Below are 25673 nucleotides of genomic sequence, written 5' to 3'. Positions count from 1 at the left end.
TAGGGATCAGAAGTCCAAGATGGCTTTCACTGGGCTAAAATCAAGGCGTTGGCAGGGCTGTGTTCCTTCTGGAAGCTCTAAGAGTGAAACTGTTTCCTTTTCCATCTTCTAGAGGCTACCTGCGTTTCTTGGCCTGTGGCTCCATTTCTCCATCTTCAAAGCCGGAAATGTTGGACAGAGTCCTTCTTATGCTGCCATCTCTTCTGCTTCCCTTTTCTGTTTAGAAGGACTCTTCATTGGGCCCACACAGATAATCCATCCAGGATTATCCATCTAGATATCCATCCAGGATAATCTCTCCATCTCATGTTCATCTGATTAGCAAGCTTAATTTCCTTTGCATGTATCCTCAGAAATTCACAGGTTCTGGGGGTTAGGATGTGGACATCTTTGGGAGGCCACTATTCTGCCTACCACAGCAGTTAAATTGTTGTGTGGGACCAGAGCTGTCTCTAGAGCAGAGTTTGGCAGACTGTATAGTCCATGGGGCAAATCTGGCCTGTTTTTGTAAATAAAATTTCATTGGAACACAACTGTGCTCATTGGTTTATGTATTGTCTGTGGTTGCTTTCATTCTGCGATGGCCCACAAAGCCTGAAATATTGACTTTCTGGACCTTCATAGAAAAGGTGTTCTGATTCCTGGTCTAGTGCTAATTTTTCCCCACTATTGAGGCCATACCTTTCTGAGTACCCTCCCTGATGCCTTTGTATACTAGGAGATTTGCCCACTTTGGCTGGTGGGAATATGAACTATTCTTAGCCCTGTGTGAGCTCTGAGAATTGTTCTGCTAGGTTCTCTCTGGTTCTTGTTCCAGGCTTATGCAGTTTCCTTATATGCATGTGCTGATCAGCACTAAAACAGCTGGAGAATCGGAGCTCATTGGGCACCTCTATCTGCTCTGACTCTCTACCCTCTCTAGCTTCCTTGGCCCTCCCCCATTTTAAACTGTCTGCTCAACTTGGTGGCGGGGTGCGGGGGGGACTCTTGAACTCTGCTTGCGCTCTTCCTCCCTGCACTGCAGCTTAGAAATTCTCCAAGCAGTTAGCTGGGACAATTGTAGGACCAGCATGTTTGCTTTTCCTCTCTTACGGGTTGCTGCTCTGTAAGCCTGTTGCCCAGTGTCTAGAAATAATTGTTTCAAATGTTTTGTCCGGTTTCTTAGTTGTTTAAGGTGGGTAGTGAATCTGGTCCCTCTTACTCCTCGTGACTAGAAGCCACCAGCGCTTCTCATGTCAATATTATTTTATATTTATGAGGGTACTCCTGGAAGAGGCATCGGGGGCTCAGAGACTGTGCATTTTAACAATATTACCAAATTAGCCCTTGTAAAGGCTGTGCCACTTTATACTTTGAGAGTCTCATTCTAATAGCAGAGGTTGTGGGGACAGATGATGATATGAAACTGCTTTGAGCTCTGTAAAGTGCTGGGAACATGCCAGGGTTTACAGTTCTTAAGAAGGGGCTTCTCGATGTGGTGCATATATACAATGGAATATTACTCAGCCATAAAAAGAAACAAAATTGAGTTATTTGTAGCGAGGTAGATGGACCTAGAGTCTGTCATACAGAGTGAAGTAAGTCAGAAAGAGAAAAACAAATACCGTATGATAACACATATATGTGGAATCTAAAAAAAAAAAAAAAAATCTGAAGAACCTAGGGGCAGGACAAGAATAAAGACGCAGACGTAGAGAATGGACTTGAGGACACGGGGAGGGGGAAGGGTAAGCTGGGACGCAGTGAGAGAGTAGCATTGACATACATACACTACCAAATGTAAAGTAGATAGCTAGTGGGAAGCAGCTGCATCACACAGGGAGATCAGCTCGGTGCTTTGTGACCACCTAGAGGGGTGGGATACGGAAGGTGGGAGGGAGACGCAAGAGGGAGGGGATATGGGGATATATGTATACGTATAGCTGATTCACTTGGTTATACAGCAGAAACTAACACACCATTGTAAAGCAATTATACTCCAATAAAGATGTTTTAAAAAATAAATAAATAAAATAATACTTTCACTGCAATAATTAAAGTGGCGTCCAAGGAGTATATAAATGTAGAAAGGATAGAAAAATGAAAGAAAAAATAGGTAGTTGCATATCTCAGTGGATTTTTTTCTGCCCCTCTTTTCCATGTAATAAGCACTACTTCTATCTGGAACTAATGGTGATAGTAATAACCAGAATGTATGGAGCATTTATTATATGTCACATACTGTTGTATGTGCTTTGTGTGTATTAACTCATTTGAACTTCACAATGACCTCATGATTATATCAGGACCGTTGATATTGAGAGCCCCCAAAACATTAAAACAACTTGTTTTTCATCTCAAAAAAATAAATAAATTAAAAAAATAAATAAAGGGCTTCTCTTAGCTGTTTCTCTTTCGACTTGAGTCCCTGGTGGCCATTTTGCTCTGCCATGCTGTCCTTCAGCTGGGCATTGTAGGACTAATATAATTTCCTTAACAAATGGGGATGCCTTGGGGGATCTTCTTTTAGGCTGCTACTTTCTTTCCTGACATCTGTTGAGCACCTGCAAATGCTAAATAATGTCCCAATTGCTTCATGTAGTCATTGTGATATAATTTAAATCTCCATCACAACCTTGGGAGCTTGGGATGAAATGGAAACTGAGAGAGGTGTCATGGCTTGTCCAAGGTCACACAGCTAATTTCCAGGAAAGCGAGGATTCTTTCTGCCTTTAAACCTAATCTGCTGGCTCATACAACAGACTATCCATTTTAGTCAAGACCCTTTAGGCTGCAAGTGATAGAAATTCATCTAAAACTTGCTTATGCGAAAAGCGACATTTGTTGACGTACCTACGGAGGTACGTCAGGGCTGGACTCAGGTAGCTTAGGTGGGGTTATCAGAAATGTGTTGCTTTCCATTCAGCTCTTGTTTCCTATCGTTGACTTATTCTTTATGCAGGCCTTCCCCAAGTGGTGGCAGAAATGGCTGTAGTGTCTCCAGGCTTATTTCTCACCCCAGTGGAGTAGTCCCGGTGGAAAGAGAGAACCTGTTTCCCAAGGGTTTCAACCAAAGTCCCAAGAAAGGCTCCTATTGGCCCAGCTTGGGTCACAGGCTTATCCGTGAGCCAATCACAGTGCAGGAGGGTGTGCTGTTCTGATTGGATGGACGTGGGTCATTTGGTCCTCTTGGAGTTGGGGACTGGGATTGTGGGTTGCTGAAAGGACAAGATGGTTCTTTATTGGAAGAAAGAATGCCAAATAGGCAGAAACAAAAGTGTGAACCGCATCCCTCTGGCCCTTGAAGCTCCGTCATCCATGGTGCTCCCTTGGTCTACTTGCCACCTGCTGAGCAACATCTCTTGTCTGGCCTTGGTTTGACAATAGCGTTCCCCCCTCCCAGGTTCTAACTGTCAGTTGTTCTCTCTCACCACCTGGGACAAGTGAGGCTTCCTGGCTATCACTCTCTCTTGGCGGAGTCAGCTCTTGCCCAGACATTGAACAGATGCGGGGAGATGTCAGGCCTCGACTTTTCAGTGCTGGAGCCCCTGTTCTTCAGCCCCAGGGTGGGGGTGAGGTGCTCCTGGGGAAGGTAAAGCTGGGAGAGCAGAGGAATTGTGTGTGTGTGTGGGGGGGAGGTTGCATGTCGAGAGAGCCTTACCCCGTAATTGGCACCAGGAAACAAGGGCCCAACAGGCTGGGGACTCCCCCAAACTCTCTCTTTCATCATTAGTAAATGAGCACTTTTCCAAGGATGGTCTGAGACCTCCTTTGCCAAAGCAGCTGGCGAATTCAGCTTCCCCCTGCTGTTTCTGAATCTCGGGGGGCAGGGGCGGTGAAGAATCAGAGATTTTAACCAACTCCCCACCCAGGCAGTGCCGTCACACACTGCGGGTTGAGGTCCTCTGGTAGATGACTGTCTTTGAATTGGCCGAGTTTCCCCTGCCTTAGGTTTTTCTTGGATTCTCCTTCCTCCTGATGGAACTATTCACCTCGTTTATCCAATTTGAGGGATTGCCCTTGTTCAGATCTGAACTGCTCCTTTCAGAGTAAGGAGGTATCACTGTTGGGGCTTGGGAGTGAGTCTGAAGTGAGGAATCCATTTTAGAAGAGATCAGCATTATTGTTTTCCATCTAGTACTTTCTGAGTCTCAAGACATCCATTGGAAATGACATGAAAAGAGCGGATAGCGCACAGTGAGTCTACATTCTTAGTAAGAAACGCTGACGCCTAAAGCCAGTGGCACATCAGGATTGGTCACAAGAACTGGGAGTCACAGACGTGCTGGAGCCTTTGGCTTGGGAAAGCTCAGTGATTAATACGACACCACATTTCATTGGTTCATAAGTTAAGACCCTAACACTTGGTTGAGTAAAATATTACATTTACTTACTTCAAGCTTTCAAAAATCTCTTTAGCCAAAGAACCCTTTCACAAAGGAAGTCTTACAGAGGAGCTCAATCTATTAAATAGGTAAAAGCAATTTTTTTTAATTGGGGAGGGAGGGCCATGTTATGACTTTCGTGGGCCCCAGATACTCTTGCCTTTGTGGGCTCCTTCCTTCATAAAAATATTAAAAATTACATTTTATGACTGCATTGCTATAAAGATGAGTGTATTAATATTATCTGGTAAATATTTTCTCTGACCTAAAAATTCAGTTTCTTTATTTTGATTTTAAAGAAATTAAAGCACTTTTGTGGGCCCAAGCACTGTGACTCCTTTGCCTGGTGGGGAAGTCGGCCCTGACGAGACAGGTCCTGGCCTGACCACCTCCTGGTTGGCCCCTGAAGCAGGCTGGAGGAGAGGAACCCAGTTGGAGGACCATGGCACAGACTCATCACTTGTACCGGTAGACACCGGTCTACCTCACTGTGGAAGAACCATAACATATCACAATAAGGATGGAATGTCAAAGTCATTCTCCTCCTTCCCCCCCCAAAAACCCAGGTCTTGTCCTTCAGTCTCTAAAGCATCATTCCTACGAAGAGATCATCTCCCCAGCCTCTGCTTGAACCCCTGTAGGGACAGGGAGCTCATTACTGTGTTTGGGTTCTTTCTGGTCCAATTCCATAAGACTTCACGGTACCCAGCAAGCCCCTGGGTTGATCACCATTTATCCCCTAAGCCAGTGGATCCTGTAGTGCCCACGCCATTGCTGAGGTGGGGTAGGAGTCTGGGGTTTGAGGTGCAGCTTTTGCCCCTCCACTGCTGTGTGAGCCGAGCAAGGACACTCTCCCTCATTGAGCCTGAGATGCCTCATTTGGACGTGATGGTCCTTGCACGTATCGCTATCGTGTGATGCTAGAGGGAGACTAAGGCTCGTCCTGGGCAGGGATTGCTTGCAGCCCAGGTTCTTCTGGGATGTAGAGAGCTTGTTGGCTCTTGCTTGGAGTTCAAGGGCCAGAGACTCTGTATGTCCCTGTCCCCCTGGTTCCAGGAGGGGCACTGTTAAACCACAGGAGAAAATCTGCGGAGGAAGGGAAGGGTCGGGTGGTTCAGGATGACCACTCCACTCCTGGTCCCCTAGTCGGCTGCTGATTGAGGTTTTTCTCCTGAGGTTTCAGAACATTTGGCCACCCCACAGTGCCTCATGGTGCTGTGTGCTTGCCCGCTCTGGTTGGGGGAGAGGAGAATGAGGACGGTGACGTGCTTTCCTCCCTGGGGCTTCCTGGCCCCAAAGCCTGGGCTTGCTCAGAAATGAGCAGCAGTTCAGCACAGTGGGAAGGTTCCTTTTCTACCCCTCCTCATCCAGCCTCTCCTAGTCGGTGGTGCTTGGAAGAGGGATGCACCCCTTTCCCCGCCCCTGGTACTTATGGCCCAGCCTATCCTTATGACCCTCCATGCTGCCCCTTGTCCCTGCCACATTAGACGGCTCTCCTGGACACACCCATGGTTTCTCACCTCCGCGCCAGGGGCATGCTGTCGCTGCTGCCAGGGCAGTTGGTGCGATGGCTTCCCAGACCACAGAGAGAGAGTTGGTGCGAGGTGAGTCCCCGTCCTGGCCTCTAAGTGGGGGAGCATGCTGCCCGGCCGGCTTCTAATCCACGCCTGGTATTTGCTCACCTGGCTCCTGCTCTGCACTTTGTAATTATTGATTCCTGCCGCGTCCACTTACCGTGAGCCAGCTGGGAGGACTTGCCGTCGAGCTTGGAAGTTCCTGGAAACAGTGACTTATTACTCGCCTAATGAGCGTGTGTCTGCCAGCCAGGTGTGTCCAGGAGAAAGCATGAGTGCGTGAGGTGCTGGACAGGACATCTTCGTGGACACTGGATGAATTTTCCTTTCTCTCGAGTCTGGACCTTCAGGGCTGTTTCCTCTCTCGCCATTACGTTTTTACTTAAATAACTCATCCGATTATGCGTCAAGGGAAAAGTCAGTTTCATAGGGCTGTTCATCTGAAATCACTTTTCTCCATCCGTCCGTCCGTCCCTCCCTCGCTCCCTCCCTCCCTCCTATCCCAGCCACCAGGGAGCTCACGGTCCAGTGGGAGAGATAGGAAGCCCGATGCTGAGTGAATTCCAAATTAGTGCAGAACTTCCTGCTTTCTAAGCAGCATCTTCTCCCAGAATCTTTCTGTTTTGTTTAAAACAAAGTTTGTTTTACTTCATTATAAAAAGTAGCAAATGTTCTTAGTTGAAAAAATTGGAAAACACAGAAAAGTCTGAGGAAGAAAGAAAATCACCTCTAGGTCCCTACCGGATGCTTACACCTTTGACGTTTTGACCTTCTGTTTCTTTGTTTTCTTTTTTAACCAATGGGTGCAATAGATACAATTTCTCTCCTGCTTAGAAGGAAAAAGCTCAGCTTATAAGATTAGCCTTTCCCAGCTTTATTGTAAATCCTGCGGTTTTGGCTGTAGGGTGTTCCATGAAGTGGCCGTATCCTAGTTTACCCAGCAGTGCCCTGTTTGGGGGATATTTTGCTATTTCCGGTCTTCCCCTATTGTAAATAATGCTGTGAAGAATATCTTATAAGTGAATTGGTTTTCGTGTTTTGGATTGTTTCCCAGACTTTGTCATCTAGAAGGAGTCTTAGTGATTGCCCAGACCACTTCTCCATCTTTAGTGTGTGTGAGCATCACCAGGGGGGCTTGTTCAAATGCAGCTCCCTGGGCCTCACCCCCAGAGGTTCTGATTCAGTGGGTGAGGGTGGTGCCCGAGAGTCTTGCGTCCTAACAAGCTTCCAGGTGGTGCTGATGGTGCTTGGATGTGGACCACACTCCAAGTAGCATCAACCAGCCTCCCCTGGGTGGTGAGGGAAGTTGAGGCCTACGAGTTGGGAAGAGTGGGTGATGGGTGACCATTGCCTGGGCCCGGCCAGTTGGTGGTTTCCACGCTGGGTCACGGATCCCCATGCTTTGCTGCCCCTGCTGCCTGGGGAACCTGCAGGAGAACGCAGCATTCATCCACATGAGGGGATCTCCTCCATCGAAGTGTTTCAGCCACTCAGGGCAGGCAGATGCTGGGTGCGGATGTGAGCTTAGTGTTGGGATACAGGTGGGACCAGGGTAAGAACTAGTTTAGGAAAGAAACCGGCGGAGACTGTGGTGATACATTTTAAACGAGAGTGAGTGACAGCCCCTCTAGGATGCGAGGGGTTAAACAGGCGGCTGGTACAGCCTCCCCGGAGCCAAAGGGGGAACTCAGGAGTAAGTCATGACTGCCTAATTAATTCAATTAAACTACTTCATAAGCTCCACTGGTGTCAGTAAATTATTAAAGTCGATTAAAAAATCAGTGGGACGTGATGAGGGTTTGGGGATGCTGTAGCTTCCTTCCTGCTGTGGGTGCGGACGCCCTGTCTGGTACCCCTGCCAACCTACTGTGTGTGCTGAGGCCGGTCCCACCCCCCTGAGCTTTGGTTTCCTATCTGCACAGTTGAGTGATGGACTGGCTGTTGAACCCCCTGTCGGCACCAGAGTTATGAGGATTTTCCAGTCCCTTTGGTCAGAGGCAGCTGTTGCTACAGATGCGCTGCCCCATCTCTGCCCTTCCTTCTCATCAGGCTCATCTGGGCAGTTTCTAGGGGAGGCTGTGGGGACAGTGACCCAAAGGGGAGGTGCAGGCTCTGGAGAGAGAGTGAGAGAGTGGACTTCACCTAACCCCTAACCCTTGTGCCAGTCAGGGGCTGCTCGCAGGTTCTCATTCAGCACCCCCTCCGCAGGCTCTTACAGGTGAGGAAATGGAGGCTCACAGGACTCCGAGCGACCTACCCACGAGTACCTGGTGGAGTTGAGATTTGAATTCAGGGCTGCCGTGCCTCAAAGTCCCCGTGGCTGACTGCTTTCCTCTGCAGACGAATTTAAAATACAGCTGCATCCCCTGGCCAAACCCTACAACGTGCAACATTGCATTCACGGGAAAGAAAACACCGAAATGTTCTTTTTCTCTAGTTAGTATCCAGATGTGAGGAACCGAGGAGAGGGAGTGACATCCCAGTCCCTAGAGGTATGTAAGTCATGGTTGGCTGACGGCTCAGATAGACCTCTTAGAAACAAGATCCTGCAGCTCTGGTCCTACCTGTTGGTTGATACTTTTTCGGCAATTTGTGCTATGAGCAGGCTGGGAATTCAGCAAGAATTGCTCCCTGGTGCATGGGCTCTGGGGTTACTGTCTTGTCTTCTGTCAGATCAGATCTTGTTCAGCCAAACCAGTAGGCTAGGCAGTGCTGGTCTTGAGGGTGGCTGTGGTCCTGGGTTCGAGGGAAGCCTCTGTCTTAAATTAACCTTGTGGATCTTTGGCAAGTCCCTTCCTCTCCGAATCCTAGAAGTTTAGGTTTGTTCCCCTAACATCTCTGAAAGGCGACTCAGGCAGTATGCTGCATGGGTGGCCCATAGGGAGAGGAGGAATAAGGAGGAGGATGAGTTCAGGGCCAGATACACTTGCGAATGGAGCATATGCAATCTTAGAGATACAAAGCAACCATTGGACCTTTAAAGTCTCTGAAAAGTCCTGCAGTAAAGAAAGGAGATTAATTTTGTTTACCCAGCCTCCCTCAACCAGGCCACTCTTTCCCTCTCCAAGCACACCTTTTGTTTAATGACCTGAATAGACATGAAGACTTAAATACTACCCTAGAGAGAGTGGCTTTTTTTTTTTTTTTTTTTTGTGGTACGTGGGCCTCTCACTGTTGTGGCCTCTCCCATCGTGGAGCACAGGCTCCGGACGCGCAGGCTCAGCGGCCATGGCTCACGGGCCCAGCCGCTCCGCGGCACGTGGGATCTTCCCAGACCGGGGCACGAACCCGCGTCCCCTGCATCGGCAGGCGGACTGTCAACCACTGCGCCACCAGGGAAGCCCGAGAGTGGCTTTTTGAGGTGGTTCTTTTTGTCATGAGAACATCCTTTCTGAAAATTGGATAAACCAGCCTTTAGCAAGGTGGTGACTAACTCCCTTCAGTTGGGTTTTCTTAAACTGAAGTCCATGTTTATTCTAGGATCCCAGAGTCCTGCCAGGTTCCAGGAGCTTCTCTTATTTCCTAGAGCCCTCGAGTAGCCAGGCCCTCAAGATCTGGAATATACTCTATTCAGGGTTCCCTTTGTGAGCATTAGCTATAGAATTTGGTGTTTCGGGGAAACCCTCCTTCCCACTTCACACCACAAGGCAGAGGAACCCATTGGTGGGGCTTGGAAGTTGCCTATATGTGTACCACGAAGTCCCAGTAATCCAGAGCTGCCTGTTTAAGAATTCGTGAACTGCAGCTGAACTTCCCCAAAGAAGGCTTGCTAAGGAAAATGCTAGTGTAAACAAGATCTTCAGGGGAAGAACTGTTAAGGTGTGTAAGGAATCAGCCTATTTTTAAGCCTTTTGAAAGCTCCCGTTGGAACATAAACACTATGCTAATTATAAAAACACCTTTTCTGTTCAAAACTGCGGTAAACAAGATGGGAGTTGGGTGGAGGAGGGAAGGAGTATTTGAACAGAGGTTAAACCAGAGATTAAACACTGTCTGCCCATACTAGTAGATTTAGTTGCTCATCTTTAAAAATTCAGGTTTCCCACTTGTTTTGACAACCTGGATGCCCAGGCAGCAGTGGACAGGAGCTCCTGCTGGCCAGCGGTCAACAGGAACAGATGGGAGTGGCTTCCTTACCTTCCCAGCTCTGGACCCCAGCCTGGCTTACTTGTGGGAATGACCTGCACTGCCCTGACCCCCTTGAAATTTACACCCCTGCCTTTCTAACAATTCTCCCCAGTATTTTAAGAGCATAATTAGCATATAATTGCTGATTTCCTCTCCACTAACAGTACAGGAAGTCCTCTGCCTTGTTCAGCAAAACTTTCAAAGATAAACAGTGTCAAGAACAACCAAGCATTTTTTATTGAGCATCTACTAGGCATCAGGCTCTGTGCAGGGTGCTGGAATTCAGGGTTGAGAAAAATCTCCCTGCCTCTCCAGAGCCTGCTGGCTATGGCAGAGTTCATTGGAGCTGCTGTGCGGCTGCCAGCCAGGTGTCACCCAGAGCTTGTGTCCTGTGTGCCCTGAATTGGGGCAGAGGATTCTCAAACGGTGGAAAAGGTCCTTGCCCTTGCCCTGCCTTTGTAGAGAGATGAGATGAAGGGTGATGTGAACTCCTGAGAAGTTAGGCTGTGGGCTCCCTTTGAGCTTCGGGGATGTGAGGTGTGTTGGGGGGAGGGGAGGGGGGCTGGTTGGCAGGGGGTCATGGACACCTACCGGAGGAGGTGTGTGACCTTGTGGTGTGGTTAACGTTGAGATGGGCAGAGGGGAAAGGAGAGACCATCCCAGGCTCTAATGAAGAGGTGGAAAGATGATAATTAGCAGAGGCTTTATATGCAAATGGTATTTGAAAATGCTTAAAAATATCTTTTGAGGGAGACTGAAAATAGCAGGTGGTCTGCTTGAACAGAGAGTGTTTGGGTAGTGATAAGGGTGTGGGGTTGGAGGGGGAGGAAGAGAAAGAGAGAGGTAGATGGACAGATAGATACCAGCTATCTGCTGGAGGCCCCTGAAAACCAGCTGAAGAATTTTGCTAGCTAAGGAAATATATATAACCAGCCTTAAGGCCCATGAGGGCACAGTCTATGTCTGCCTTATTCATCACTGTGTCCTCAGTTGCCAGCAAGGACCTGGCATAGTAAATGCTTACTAAATGTTAGGTGAGTGAGTGAATGAAGGTACCTGGTCGGTATTTATCACATTTATCTTTACGGCAACCCTATGAAAAGATATTATCATCCCCTTGAACCAGTGAAGATGGACCATTCTCAGGGTGTGTGTGTGTGTGTGTGTGTGTGCGCGCGCGCGCGCGTGCGCACGTGTGTGTGTGTGTGTGTGTGTGTGTGTGTATTATGGTGTTGGGGGGAAGCACCAGGACACCAGAAAGATTTTTTTGTTGTTGCAGCACCGTGAGATGTTGATCCATTTGATTCCATTGTATGACCGAAGGACAGTTTTACTAGCGGAAAACATGACCACGTTATATGGCTGCAATCAAAAAATCACAGCCATGAGCGCAGGCCCAGAAAACGAAGCAAGCTGACAGTGTAGGCGGAACTCGTTGACTCCGTGTCTTTCTGCCAGTGTTAGTTTGCTGTTTGTTTCTTCATGGTGCCAGTGATGAGCTCCGTTGCAGATAGGAGGTAACAGGTCCCAGTAGAAAATTTATAGAAGAAAAAATGAACACCGAATTCAGTTTGCAGTTCTCCTGCAATTAAGAAATGCCCAGTGTTGTTTAGTTGTAGATGTAAAGGGTACCAGTCTAGCCTGAAAACTGTCCCATGGGAAGGTTTTGATGCAGGGACATGATTTGATGAGCAGGTGTCATGACATCTCAGCAGAAATGCACTTAACTTGAGAATACGAGTTGTGCAGGTGGCTGGTGTCCCAGGGTCAGATAACTAGGTGTTGAGAACTGCTGTTCTCTTAGTCCCTCTCAGAGTGAGAGTATCTTGCCCCGCTGACTGTGATTGTTGTGTTGCAAGATGTGTGTCATACAACATGGTCCTTTAATGCAAGCCAACATCTTCATCTGGTGCTCAACCAGAAAAGCGTTGCTCTTTTCCAACTCTGGAGGGCAAATTGGCCATTGGATTTCTGGAAAAATGGGAAAACAGTCTTCAGTGTGATGCCTTCCTGAGGAGTAGTTGATTGGAAGTTTAAACGGTAAGATTCCAGGTTTATGTACTGGCTTTAAGACTTAACCTTGCCCTGCCTGTAGGTTGCTGATCCGGCAGCTTGTTCAGGAGGGACTGGGACGTGTGGAGAGGGTGGAATGGAGTGGCCAGTTCCCCTGGAAGCAGGGATGGAGCTGAGAGATTGCCCTGGCTCACTCGGCCGTGTTTTTCCTCTCACACTAGGCACTGCAACCACAGGGCCTTTGCACTTGCTGTTCCTCTGCGCAGAATGCATTCTCCAGTTACTTTCTTGGCTCATTCTCTCATTTTGATATAATTCTTCTCAGCAAGCCTTCTCTGACCGTGATATTTAAAGTTATACCCTCCTGCCATCCATCCTCCTTTTATGCTCCATTTTTCTCCATAGTATTGATATTATTACCATCGAACAGTATATATTTTACCTCTAGAAAGAAGTCATACTTCCTGTCTCCCTCCTTCTCTTTCCCAAGAATGTAAACTTTATGAGGGCAGGGCTTAAAAAACCCTTCTCATTTTGAAAGCATTTTAGACATAAAATTATGCAAAATAATGCAGAGAGTTTCCATGTGTCCTTTAGCCAGCTTCCTCAAATGTTAGCACCTTATATAACCATAGTATAATGCTCCAGTTATATTATGAAATTCATATTAGCACAGGAAGGTAATAGTAATCCAGTCCTATGAACTAACTAACCCACAGACCTTATTCAGATTTCACCAGTGGTCCCACTAATGGTCCAGGATCCAATCCAGGATCCCCCGTTGCATTTAGTTGTCACGTCTCCTCAATTTTCACCAGTCTGGGACAGGTCGTTGGCCTTGCTTTGAATTCTATGCCCTTGACCCCTTTAAAGAGTCCTGACTAGTTATTTTGTGGAATGCTCCTCGTAGGTTTGCCAGATGTTTGCTAGATCGCTGATTCAGGTTATGTGTTTCTGGCAGTAGTATGCCCAGAAGGAGTGGTGCCCCCTCCTCAGTGCATCACAGCAGGAGGTGCAGGATGTTGATATGATTTATCACTGGGGATGTGAACTTTGAACACGTGGTTCCAGTTAGGTGGTGTCTGCCTGGTTTCCCAAGTTACTCTCTTACCTATTGTATTAATAAGTATCTTATGGGAGGTACTTTGCGCCTATGCAAATATCTTGATTCTCATCATACTTTTCGCCTGCGAATTTTAGCATCCTTTGGTGATTCCTGCCTGCAACCGTTATTGCTGTGGGGTTTGCCAAATAGTGATTTCCTATTTCTGTCATTCCTTCTGCTTTTGTTAATTGGAATTCTGCTGTAGAAAGAGCTCTCCTTTCTCCCCCATTTATTCACTTATTTATTTATACCAGTTTAACTCCTGGCTGTTTGTTTTATGGGCTGTAATCCGTTACTCTCATTCTGTTGCTCCAATTGTTTCAGATTTGGCCAGTGGCAGCCCCTTCATGCAGGCTCTCTGTCCTTTGGACAAGTGTCCATTATTCTTTGAGCATGTCCTCACACTCTGCAAGGTATTCCAGGCTCATCCTGTGCTGTCCCCGCCCCAGCCCTGGAAACAACCCTTACTCTGTGAAGGAGGGCAAAGCTTTCTGTCTGTAGCCCTCATTTCGCTGCATTCCTAGTACTCACAGCATCTGGCACATAGTAGGGCCACATCAAATAATTTTTGGATGAATGGATGAGTAGATGAATCCTGGAAAGAAAGATTCCGTAGGCCAGAGGCTACAATTCATACTTTGAGTAGCCTCCTCCTGGCGAGCCTGAATTAATGATTTAGAAAGGGAGGGGTCTTTTCTGTTTCCTCTCCTGTGTGCCTTGGGGGCTTTGACAGTCCCGTCTTATCCTTTTCAGCCTGTTCCCAGTGCCGTGCAGTCTGAAAAGGATCCCAGGGCATCCCTGATCTTGTAGAAACATCTTGTAGAGTAGAAAGAGCCAAAGGCGGGGACAGCAGCCAAGAGGAGCGGGCTGGCTGGAGAGTTAGCTGGGGCTGGCAGAGCCGCACCCGCTCGCTGCTGAGTTCTTGGTTGAACACCAGCTGTGGCGGGCGGGATGCTGCAGCGGTTGACGGCAGAGGTCCCGGGACCCTCACTGGTGTGTCTGTAGCTGGGGGCTGCCGAGAGCCACTTCTGGTCTCCTGAGGCGCACAGGCCTCGCTTGAGTATTCTGTGAGTTTTTCTTCATAAAAGATTAAAACTCAGTCACATTGGCTTTGGAAAAGCTTGTGATAATCAGACTTTTATTTATGGGTTGGATTGTGTGTGTGTGATTGTGCACGCGCTCCCGAAGAGGAAAACTGGCTGCCGGGCTTTCTTGCCGACCATTCTGGCAGACTTCTATGCCGGGAGCATCCTTGGCAAGTGGTAGCCTTTTCAGAGTCAGGGGAGGCCCGGCTGGCTTCTGCGTTGCCGTTGCCGGTGACCCCTGAGAATGGCGCTGGCTCCTTCACAGGGGGAACCTTCTCCACTCCCGCCTTGACTCAGCAGTTCAGGTTTGCAGAGTGCCTCAGCGTCTGTCTTCTCACTGATTCTGCAGGGTGGTTCTGGGAAGCAGGCCAGGCGAGGATGGTTGTCTCAGTTTGCAGACGGAGAAACTGAGGCCCAGGAAAAGGAAGTGGCTGCCTCTCCGTAGTGCTAAGGGGTCTGGAAATCGTGACAAATTAAAAAATGTCACAATACCCAGGTGGAGCTGCAGGGGATACCTGGACACTACTAACTGCCGACACCTCAGGGCTCTCCTGGGTTGGGGTAACACAGCAGAGGTTTATGTGGGTGAAGGAGACATGGGGGGAGCAGGAGGGAGAGTTGGACTTGCTTGGAGCAGGTCACCTGGGAGGGAGAGGGCAGTGTCAGCTTCCTCGAATCTGTATCTATCAAGCACTTATATGATGCCTACTGGGGCAAGGACATGGAGAGACCCCAGCAGGTGTTGGAAGACCACCTGTCAAGGGTAACAAGCCTTCTGGTACCCTCAGGCCTTTGTACCCCCGCGTTCCTGACAGGCCTCACTCAGCCAGTTGCCATGGTGATGCAGAAGTCACCTGGTCTCTGAGAACTTTGCCTCAAGAGAAGCCGTTAGTGTGGAGCTCCTTGGAGGCTAGGTGACCCCCTCAGCTGTGATGTGTGTGTGTGTGTGTGTGTGTGGCAAGGCGTGGGGGCCGTTCTGCAGGGTGCATCCCGTGCCAGGGGCCGTTCTCTGCAGTGCTAGGAGAGGGTACTCTAAGACGAGAGAAGGAGATCTTTATTTCTCACTTATTTTCAGAGTTTCGGTTTACTTACCTGTAAAATGGGGATAAATGAGCTCACGTCATAGGGTGGTAGTGAGGACTAAGTGAAGCACTGGATGTGAAGTGCACATGAGAGGAGCCACAATGACAGTTCGTAGTAGTACAAATAGGATTTTGTGGTGAGTTTCTGCAGTTTGCCGTGTGGCTGGTTGTAGTTTTGCTTAGCTGTGTTTCCATTCACGTGGTTGAGGGCATGAGCTCTTCCTGGGTAGCCCATTTCACAGGCGGAAGTCAGTTGTATGGTTACGAGCAGTTCTGTGGTTATTAGGAGTTATGTGATGGGTTTCCCTTGCTTGCCTGTGAGCTCCACTGGGGCAGGGCCAGTGGCTCTCCTTTTGGTGGTCCTGGCTCAGAACCCAGCACAGATCAGGCACTTAGTTCTTTTGCCATTTTTAGATTTAAATAAATTTATTTATTTATTTATCTATTTTTGGCTGCATTGGGTCCTCGCTACTGCGTGTGGGCTTTTCTCTAGTTGTGGCAAGCAGGGGCCACTCTTTGTTGCGGCGCGCAGGCTTCCCACTGTGGTAGCCTCTCTTGTTGTGGAGCACGGGCTCTAGGCGTGCGGGCTTCAGTAGTTGTGGCACGTGGGCTCAGTAGCTGTGGCTCGTGGGCTCCAGAGCACAGGCTCAGTAGTTGTGGCGCATGGGCCTAGTTGCTCCGCAGCATGTGGGATCTTCTGTGACCAGGGCTTGAACCCGTGTCCCCTGCATTGGCAGGCGGACTCTCAACCACTGCGCCACCAGGGAAGCCCCTCTTTTGCCATTTTTAAAAGTTCCTTGAACATAAATCTTCATTTATCTGTCAGACTGAGGTTGGAATCCTGAGTCCTGTTTCTTTTTTTCAATGGCTGGGTGACTATAGGTAAGTTACTTCACCTTTCTGGCCTGTTTCCTCATCTCTCAAAGTAGGTGAGTGTTATGTACCTAGATTCTGCTCTGAGGCCAGAGAATTGCTCTGGCCTTTTGCCTGTCAGGCTGAGGATGTTCTGTCTCCGTCCAGTCGGTCAAAGGTTTCTTCCTGGTTATAGCAGCTGAGGATCCAGTCTGTTTTTCCGGAGTCACAAGACATCCGCCTCTGAAGGAGAAACCTCAGAGGCTGATGGGGTCAGAGGTCACCGAGCTCAGAACTGATGAATTGGGATGTGCTGTGACCTCCTTTGAGGAGAAGAGAAGGAAACAGCACATGGCTGGAAGGAAGGAAGAAGGAACAACTTCTTCATTCCCCGCAGGGGAGACAGGACTTTCTGAACTTCACATCATCCTGAAAAGTTTCCCGCTAGCCAAATCCTTTTTTGGACTATTCCCTGCATAAAAGATTTTTATGACAAAGTTTTTTACAAAGCAAAAAGTACCTCCTAAAGTGAATCATCACTCCTGGTGTTTCCTTTATATAAACCCGACCTTTCTTATGTTGTGTTTTCTTGCTTTTTTTTTTTTTTTGCTTCTATTAATTAACCAAAGGAATATATGTTCACTGTTGAAATGTTAGGAAATCCAGGTGAGCAAAAAAGGAATAAAAAAGTCAAAGTCGCCTATAACCTTCCCAGAACCCGGAGATAATCACTCTGGATGTTGATATTTGATGCATTGATATTTTGATGTATCAAGAGACATATGACATGTGTAGAAAAGCTCACCCATTTAGGAAGTATTGGGTTGGCCAAAAGATTCGTTTGGTTTTTTCCGTAAGATGGCTCTAGTAGCACTTAGTTGTCTTTAACTTCATTCGAAACAATTTTGTTAGATTGTATATGACAGCTGTCATATCGGCGTGCATTTTAAAAAAGACATCACAATTGGTGAATTTTTATGTAGCCATTTTAATGTTGAAGACGGAAGAAAAACAACATTTTCGGCATGTTATGCTTTATTATTTCAAGCAAGGTAAAAATGCCACCAAAACGCAAAAGAGGATTTGTGCAGTGTATGGAGAAGGTGCTGTGACTGATTGAACGTATCCTAAGTGGTTTGCAAATTTTCATGCTGGAGATTTCTTGCTGGACGTTGCTCCATGGTCACGTAGACCAGCTGAAGTTGAGAGCGATCAAATCGAGACATTAACTGAGAACAATCAACGTTATACCACATGGGAGACAGCCGACATACTCAAAATATCCAAATCAAGTGTTGAAAATCATTTGCACCAGCTTGGTTACGTTCGTCGATTTGATGTTTGGGTTACACGTAAGTTACGCGAAAATAACCTTCTTGACCATATTTCTGTATGAGATTCTCTACTTAAACGTAATGAAAACGTTCCGTTTTTAAAACATATTGTGACGGGCGATGAAAAGTGGATACTGTACAATAATGTGGAACAGAAGAGATCGTGGGGCAAGCGAAGTGAACCACCACCAACCACACCGAAGGCCAGTCTTCATCCAAAGAAGGTGATGTTGTGTATATGGTGGGATTGGAGGGGACTCCTCTATTACGAGCTCCTTCCGGAAAACCAAACGATTAATTCCAACAAGTACTGCTCCCAGTTAGACCAACTGAAAGCAGCACTGGATGAAAAGCATCCAGAATTAGTCAACAGAAAACATATAATCTTCCATCAGGATAACGCAAGACCGCATGGTTTCTTTGATGACCAGGCAAAAACTGTTACAGCTTGGCTGGCAAGTTCTGATTCATCTGCCGTATTCAGTAGACATTGCACCTTCAGGTTTCCATTTATTTCGGTCTTTACAAAATTCTCCTAATGGAAAAATTTCAATTCCCTGGAAGAATGTAAAAGGCACCTGGAACAGTTCTTTGCTCAAAAAAGATAAAGAGTTTTGGGAAGATGGAATTATGAAGTTGCCTGAAAAATGGCAGAAGATACTAGAACAAAAGGGTGAAACGTTGTTCAATAAAGGTCTTGGTGAAAATGAAAAAATGTGTCTTTTATTTTTATTTAAAAACCGAAGACACTTTTGGCCAACCCAGTTGTAAGTAAGCTATTTACTTAGCTTCTACCCTGTGCATAGTGTTGGGGAGAAACCAGGGAGCAAAAAATAGATACAGTTCCTCCAGGAAGCAATTTATGTAGACAAAAGCAAGGGAAAAAATTGAAGTGGAAAGACCTGACATTGAGGAAAAGACCTGACATTGATAGTAAAAGTTGTCATGAGTTCTGAGAGTTTTGACCTGACTCGGGAGGGGTTGGGCATGAAATGGGCTGGATGGGGGAGAGGGAAGATAAATTGGCATCTGCCAGGAGAGCTGACACATACTGCCCAAAGAAAGTGGTGGTGTTTGGTGTCTGTATACTGGGGAACAAGGACAGGACTGAGATGGTTTTTGTTTGTTTGCTTTTTTGCACGTGGCTGTCTAGTTGTTCTAGTACCATTTGTTGAAAGACTGTCCTTTCTCCATTGAATTGCCTTTTTCAAAGATTAGTTGAATGTATTTTTGGGTCTTTTTCTGAGCTCTCTGTTCTGTTCCATTGATCTATTTGTCTACTCTTTCACTGATACCACATACTTGATTACCATAGTTTTATAGTAAGTCTCAAAGTCAGATACTGTGAGTTTTCTGACTTTGTTCTAATTCAGTGTTGTGCTGGCTACTCTGGGTCTTTTGTCTTTCCATATATACTTTACCATAAGTTTGTCAATATCCGCGAAATAACTTTCTGGAATTTTGATTGAGATTGTGTTGATTCTATAGATCAGGTTGGCAAGAATCAATATTTTAACAATATTGATTTTTCCTTCCATGAATATGGAATATCTCTTCATTTATTTAGACTTCTGTTAATTTCTTTCGAGTTTTGCAGTTTTCATATATCCTTTACATATTTTGTTAGATTTATACCTAAGTAATTCTCTCTTTTATTGGTGCCAATATAAGTGGTATTGTTTTTTAAATTTCAAATTCCATTTACACATTGTGTATATGAAAGCAGTTGACTTTTTAAAATATTAACCTGGGATCCTGCAACCTTCTTATAATTACTTATTCCAGTTTTTTTTTTTTTTTTTTTTTTTTTTTTGTGGTACGCAGGCCTCTCACTGCTGTGGCCTCTCCCATTGCGGAGCACAGGCTCTGGACGCACAGGCTCGTCGGCCATGGCTCACGGGCCCAGCCGCTCCGCGGCATGTGGGATCTTCCCGGACCAGGGCACGAACCCATGTCCCTTGCATCGGCAGGCGGACTCTCAACCACTGCGCCACCAGGGAAGCCCTCCCGTTTTTTTTAATAACAGTTTTTCTTTGGATTTTCTACATAACAGTCATGTTATCTGTGAATAAAGACAATTTTATGTCTTCCTTCCCAATCTATATACTTTTAATTTCCTTTTCTTGTCTTGTTGCATTAGCAGGACTTCCAGTATGATGTTAAATAGGAGTGGAGAAGGGGACATCCTTGCCTTGTTCCCAGTCTTAGGGGGAAGGCATCTAGTTTCTCACCATTAAGTATGATGTTAGCTGTAGGTCTTTTGGTACATATTCTTCATCAAGTTGAGGAAGTTCTCCTCTATTCCTAGTTTTCTGAGAGTTTTTATCATGAACAGGTGTTGGATCTTGTCAGATGCACATCTATTGATATGATAATGTGATTTTTCTTCTTTAGCCTGTTGATGTGATGGATTATATGATTTTTCAGTGTTGAGCCAGCCTTGCATACCTGGAATAAATCTCATTTGGTTGTGGTGTATACTTATTTTTATACATTGTTTGATTCAGTTTGCTAATATTTTATTGGTGATTTATGCATCAGTGTTCAAGAGAGATAATTGTTTGTTGTTTTCCTTTCTTGTAATGTCTTTCTCTGGTCTTGGTGTTAGAGTAATGCTGACCTCATATAACAAGTTAAAAGTGTCCCCTATGCTTCTATTTCTTGGAAGAGATTGTAGAGAATTGGTATCATTTCATCCCTAAATGTTTTCTAGAATTCACCACTGAAACCATCTGGGCATGGTACTTTCTTTTTTGAAAGGCTATTAATTATTGATTCAGTTTCATATACATATATATAAACACACATATATACATATTTAGATTATCTATTTCTCCTTATGTGAGTTTTAGTAGATTGTATCTTTCAAGGAATTGGTCCATTTCATCTAAGTTATCAAATTTATGTGCAAAGAGTTCATAATATTCCTTTATTCTTTTAATGTCCATGGGGTCAGTGGTGATGGCCTCTTTTCCAATTCTGATGTTAGTAATTTGAGTTTCTGTTTTTTTGTCTTGGTTATCTTGGCTAGAGTTTTATCGGTTTCATTGATCTTTTCAAACAACCAGTCTTTAGTTTCACTAACGTTCTCTATTGATTTCCAGTTTGCAGTTTCATTGATTGCTGCCCTAATTTTTATTATTTCTTTTCTTATGATTGTTTTAAGCTTATATTACTCTACTTTATCTAGTTTCCTAAGGTTGATGCATAGATTATTGATTTTAGATCTACCTTTTTTCTAATATATGTATTCAGTTCTATAAAATTCCTTCCAAGCACTTCATTCACTGCTTTCCACAAATTTTGATAATTGTATTTTCATTTTCATTTAGTTCAAAATATTTTAAAATTTCTCTTGAGATTTCCATTTTGACCCATGTGTTATTTAGAAGTCTTTTGTTTAATCCCCAAATTTAAGTTTTCCAGCAAATATTTTGAAATTTAACCACAATTTTCTGTTATTTATTTCTAGTTAAATCCATTGTGGTCCTACAGCATATTTTGTATGGTTTCTGTTCTTTTAGGCTTGTTAAGGTGTGTTTTATAGCCTAGAATGTGCTCTGTTTTGGTGAATGTTTTATGTGAGCTTGAGAAGAATGTGTATTCTGCTCTTGTTGGATGACATACTCTATAAATGTCAGTTATATATAGTTGATTGATGATGCTGTTCAGTTTAACTATATCCTTACTGATGTTTGGCTTCACTTTGCAGTTCTCTCAGTGTTGCCTCATGTATTTTGATGATGTGTTGTTAGGTGCATACACATTAAAAATTGTTAACGTCTTCTTGTAGAATTGACCTCTTCATCATCATGTAATGCTCCTCTTTATCCCTGACAGTTTTTCTTGTTCTGATTTCTGCTTTGTCTGAAATTAATGTAGCTACTCTAGATTTGTTTTAATTTGTATTAGCATGGTATATCTTTCTCTATATGTTTACTTTTAAACCAAATATATCTGTGTCTTTATATTTTAAGTGGATTTTATTTTTTTGATTCAAACCATATAGTTGGATCTTGGTATTTTTTTTTAATCTGCTCTGATAGTCTCTGTCTTTTAATTGGTGTATTTAGACCATTCATATTTGAAGTGACTTTTAATATAGTTGTATTAATATCTACCATATTTGGAACTGTTTTCTACTTGTTGTCCTTGTTCTCTTCTACTTTTTTCCTGCCTTTCTTGGCTTTAATTGAGCATTTTATATGATTCCATTTTCTTCCCTCTCATAGCATCTCAAGTGTTAAAAAAATTTTTTTTTAGTGATTACCCTAGACTTTGCAATATACATTTACAATTAACCTAAGTCCATTTTCAAATAACATTATACTGCTTCACAGGTAGTACAGGTACCTTATAACAGAGTATTCCCAGTGGTTCCCTTCCATCTGTTACGAAACTGCTGTCATTCATTTCACTAATCCATAAGCTATAATCATCAATATGTTGTTGTTCTTATTAGTTTGAACAAAGTGTTATCTACTACATGGCTTAAGAATAAGAAAAATAAAAATTTTGTTTTACTTTCATTTATTCCTTCTCCCAAACCATTCCTTCCTTTTTTTTTTTTTTTTTTTTTTTTTTTTTTGCGGTTCGCGGGCCTCTCACTGCCATGGCCTCTCCCATTGCGGAGCACAGGCTCCGGATGCGCAGGCTCAGAGGCCATGGCTCACGGGCCCAGCCGCTCCGTGGCATGTGGGATCTTCCCAGACCGGGGCACGAACCCGTGTCCCCTGCATCGGCAGACGGACTCTCAACCACTGCGCCACCAGGGAAGCCCACCATTCCTTTCTTTATGTATATTGAGTTTCTGCCCTGTTATTTTCCTTCTCTCTGAAGAACTTTTAAACATTTCTTGCAGGGATCTACTGGTGACAGATTTCGTTCAATTTTGTCTGTATTTCTCCTTCACTTTTTTTTTTGTTTTGTTTTTGTTTTTGCGGTACGCAGGCCTGTCACTGCTGTGGCCTCTCCCGCTGCGGAGCACAGGCTCCGGACTCGCAGGCCCAGCGGCCATAGCTCACGGGCCCAGCCGCTCTGCAGCATGTGGGATCTTCCCGGACCGGGGCACAAATCCGTGTCCCCTGCATCGGCAGGCGGACTCCCAACCACTGCGCCACCAGGGAAGCCCTCTCCTTTACTTTTAAAGGGGAATCTTACTGGATACAGATTTCTAAGTTGATAGTTTTTTTCTTTCAACACTTGAAATATTTCACTTCACTGTCTTCTTGCTTGCATGGTTTTTGGAGAGAACTTCAATGTGATTCTTATCTTTGTTACTCTATAGGTGAACTTTTTTTTTTTTTTTAATCTCTTCTGGCTTCTTTCAAGATTTCCTCTTGGTCTTTGATATTTCTGTAGCTTGAACATGATATGCCTAGGTGTAGATTTTTTGTTATTTGCTTGGTGCTCTCTGAGCTTTCTGGATCTGTGGTGGTTTGGTGTCTCGTCATTCATTTTGGAGAATTCTCAGTCATTATTATTTCAAATATTTCTTCTGTTCCTTTTTTCTTTCTTTTCTTGATATTCTCATTATGTATATGTTACACCTTTTGTAATTGTCCTGTAGTTCTTGGACATTCAGTTCTGTTTTTTACCTTCTTTAGTCTCTTTGATTCATCATTTTGAGAAGTTTCAGTTTGTGGCATTTCCTTTTGATTCTTTGGTAGAGGTTCCATCTCTCTGCTTACATTACTATCTGTTCTTGTATGTTGTCCACCTTTTCCGTTAGAGCCCTTAGCATATTAATCATAGTTATTTTAAATTCCTGGCTTAATAATTCCAAAATCTGTGTCATATCTGAGTCTGGCTATGATGCCTGCTGTGTCTCTCTCTTATTTTATTTTATTTTTTTTTTCTCTCTTATTTTTTAATTAATTAATTTATTTATTTTTGGCTGTGTTGGGTCTTTGTTGCTGTGCTCTGGCTTTCTCTAGTTGCAGCTAGCAGGGGCTACTCTTCATGGCAGTGTGTGGGCTTCTCATCGCAGTGGCTTCTTTTGTTGTGGAGCAGGGGCTCTAGGTGCGTGAGCTTCAGTAGTTGTGGCACGTGGGCTTAGTAGTTGTGCCTTGCAGGCTGCAGAGCACAGGCTCAATAGTTGTGGCACACAGGCTTCGTTGCTCCACGGCATGTGGGATCTTCCCGGACCAGGTCTTGAACCCATGTCGAACCTGCATTGGCAGGCGTATTCTTAATCACCACCAGGGAAGTCCCCCTGCTGTGTCTCTTTAGACTTGTCTTTTATCATGCCCTGTAATTTTTGGTTGAAAGCCATACATGATATAACTAGAACTGAAGTAATCAGCATTTTAGTTTGAGGTTTTATGTTTATCTGGTTAGGAGTTAGCCTGTGTTAACAGTTTGCTATAACTGTAGGTGTCAGAGGCTAAAATTTCCTCTGGTGTTCTTGTTTTTGTCTTCTCTGTAGTCTTTGGATTTCCTGTGAGACTCCTTAAATAGAGTCTGAGCCTTGCAGGTCTTTTAGCTATAATCTTCTGTTAATTGTTCAGGAGCCCTACTGATGTGGTGGTAAGGTGTGGGGGGAGAAGAAGCATTTTAGACTCTTATGATTAGTTTTAAGTCTTTTAGTGGGCCTGGATCCCTGGGCTGTGACCTTAACAAGTGCTTCTCTAATTTTTTCTTTTCCTCTTTTGGGTCAGACAGGAAGTCCAGAAGGGACTTGAGTCGGGTATTTCCCTTCCCTTATGTCAGTTAATTCCTTGTAAAACTCACTTTGGTTAGACTCCATCAATATTTTCCCTTGAGGGTAGGCCTTTGTTGAATAGGACAGAATGTTCTGGGTGTAATTCAGAATTGTTACTTTTCCCCTCCCCCTGCTGGAACCAAGAGGAGAACTTTTTTTCCATCTTAAAACCCTGAGAAGCTGGTAAGACTCCTGGAGATAAAACTCAGGAAAGAGTGACGCCCCCAGCAGTTTTTCTCTCGCAAGCTCATCTCTGCTCAGTCTCCACAGTTACCCCAAATGTTCCTACCAGCTCCTGGCTTTAGGGGGCAGCTTCAGTTCCTGGTAGGCTATGAGTCTCTCTATTCACCTGTCTCTCCACTTATCAGGGTCCTGTGATCTCAATTCTCTGATGGTCTAAGACAAGTTATTGATTTTTCAGTTTGTCCTGCTTTTTCTCTTGTTGTGAACAAGTTGAAGTATTATCTCATTCTTTTATCTCTTTGTATTTTGGTTTGGGTAGTTTCTATTCTATAACCTACCTTCCACCTCAGTGATTCTTTTCTCAGCTGTGTCCGCTGAGGAGCGTATCAAAGGCATTCATCATTTTTGTTGCTGTGTATTTGATTTCTAGCATTTTTTCCTTAGAGTTTCAACTCTCTTTTTATGTTACCCATTTATTTTTACATATCGTCTGATTTTTCTGTTTGAGCCCTTAACATATTAATCGTAGTTATTTTAAATTATATTCCAAAATCTGTGTCATATCTGAATCTGGTTCTGATGCTTGCTTACTTCGTCTCTCCAGACTGTTTTTTCTTGCCTTTTAGCATGCCTTGTAATTTTTTGTTAAAAGCCAGACATAATGTATTTAGTAACAGGAACTGAGGTTGTGAGGATTTTAGTGTGAAGCTTTGTTTCTCTGACTATGTGATGTTACTGGGCCACATTTAATGTTTGCTGTACGTGTAGATGTCAGGTTTCAATTTCCTCCTTGTCTGTCCCCCCCCCTCCCCTTTTCCTATTGTCTTTGGGTTTACCTAAGAACTCCTTAAATAGAATTTGTGTCTTCCAGGTCTCAGTTGTAATCCACTATTGCTATACTCTAGTCTTTTTGATGTGGTGGTAAAATGTTAGGGAGAGGATTACATTTTAGGATTAAATCTCTCTCATTTTTTAAGTGGGCCTGAGTCCCTGGGCTGTGACCTACAGAAGCATTTCTGAGCCTTTTCTTTCTCTCCCCTTATGTGAGACAGGGAGGCTCAAGGGCCTGGCACGGTCCAATTGCCCTTCCCCCAGGTCAGATAAGACTATGAGAAGCACGTTCTCTCGAGGACAGGCTTTTGTTCTGGCTTTTGTTCTCTGTGGTGTTTCAAAATGGTTACCCCTCTCCCCAAAGCATCAACCTGTTGAGGTTCCCACAGAGTGTGGGGACTCCCCTAAGACTGGGCCCT

The 25673-nt window shown here is 44.8% G+C and overlaps 1 protein-coding gene across 19 annotated transcripts in view; it reads left to right on the top strand.

The window, feature by feature from the left end:
* The window catches only part of ZNF618 (zinc finger protein 618), a 184103-nt gene that overhangs the window by 30748 nt on the left and 127682 nt on the right, over nt 1-25673 (top strand). The window contains exon 1 of one of the 19 annotated variants that reach the window (XM_027105118.1): nt 1959-8430. The exons of the other annotated variants lie outside the window; for them this stretch is intronic. The gene's annotated coding sequence lies outside the window, so the exon portion shown is untranslated. Of the gene's footprint in view, nt 1-1958; nt 8431-25673 lie in introns of those variants that run through there. 19 annotated transcript variants of the gene reach the window in all.

This window comes from Aethalodelphis obliquidens, unplaced genomic scaffold (genome assembly GCF_003676395.1).
Source record: "Aethalodelphis obliquidens isolate GAN/ISIS:26980383/991018 unplaced genomic scaffold, ASM367639v1 scaffold7, whole genome shotgun sequence".
In the NCBI taxonomy this organism is placed as follows: Eukaryota; Metazoa; Chordata; class Mammalia; order Artiodactyla; family Delphinidae; genus Aethalodelphis; species Aethalodelphis obliquidens.
This window is presented reverse-complemented; position numbering and strand designations above follow the sequence as displayed.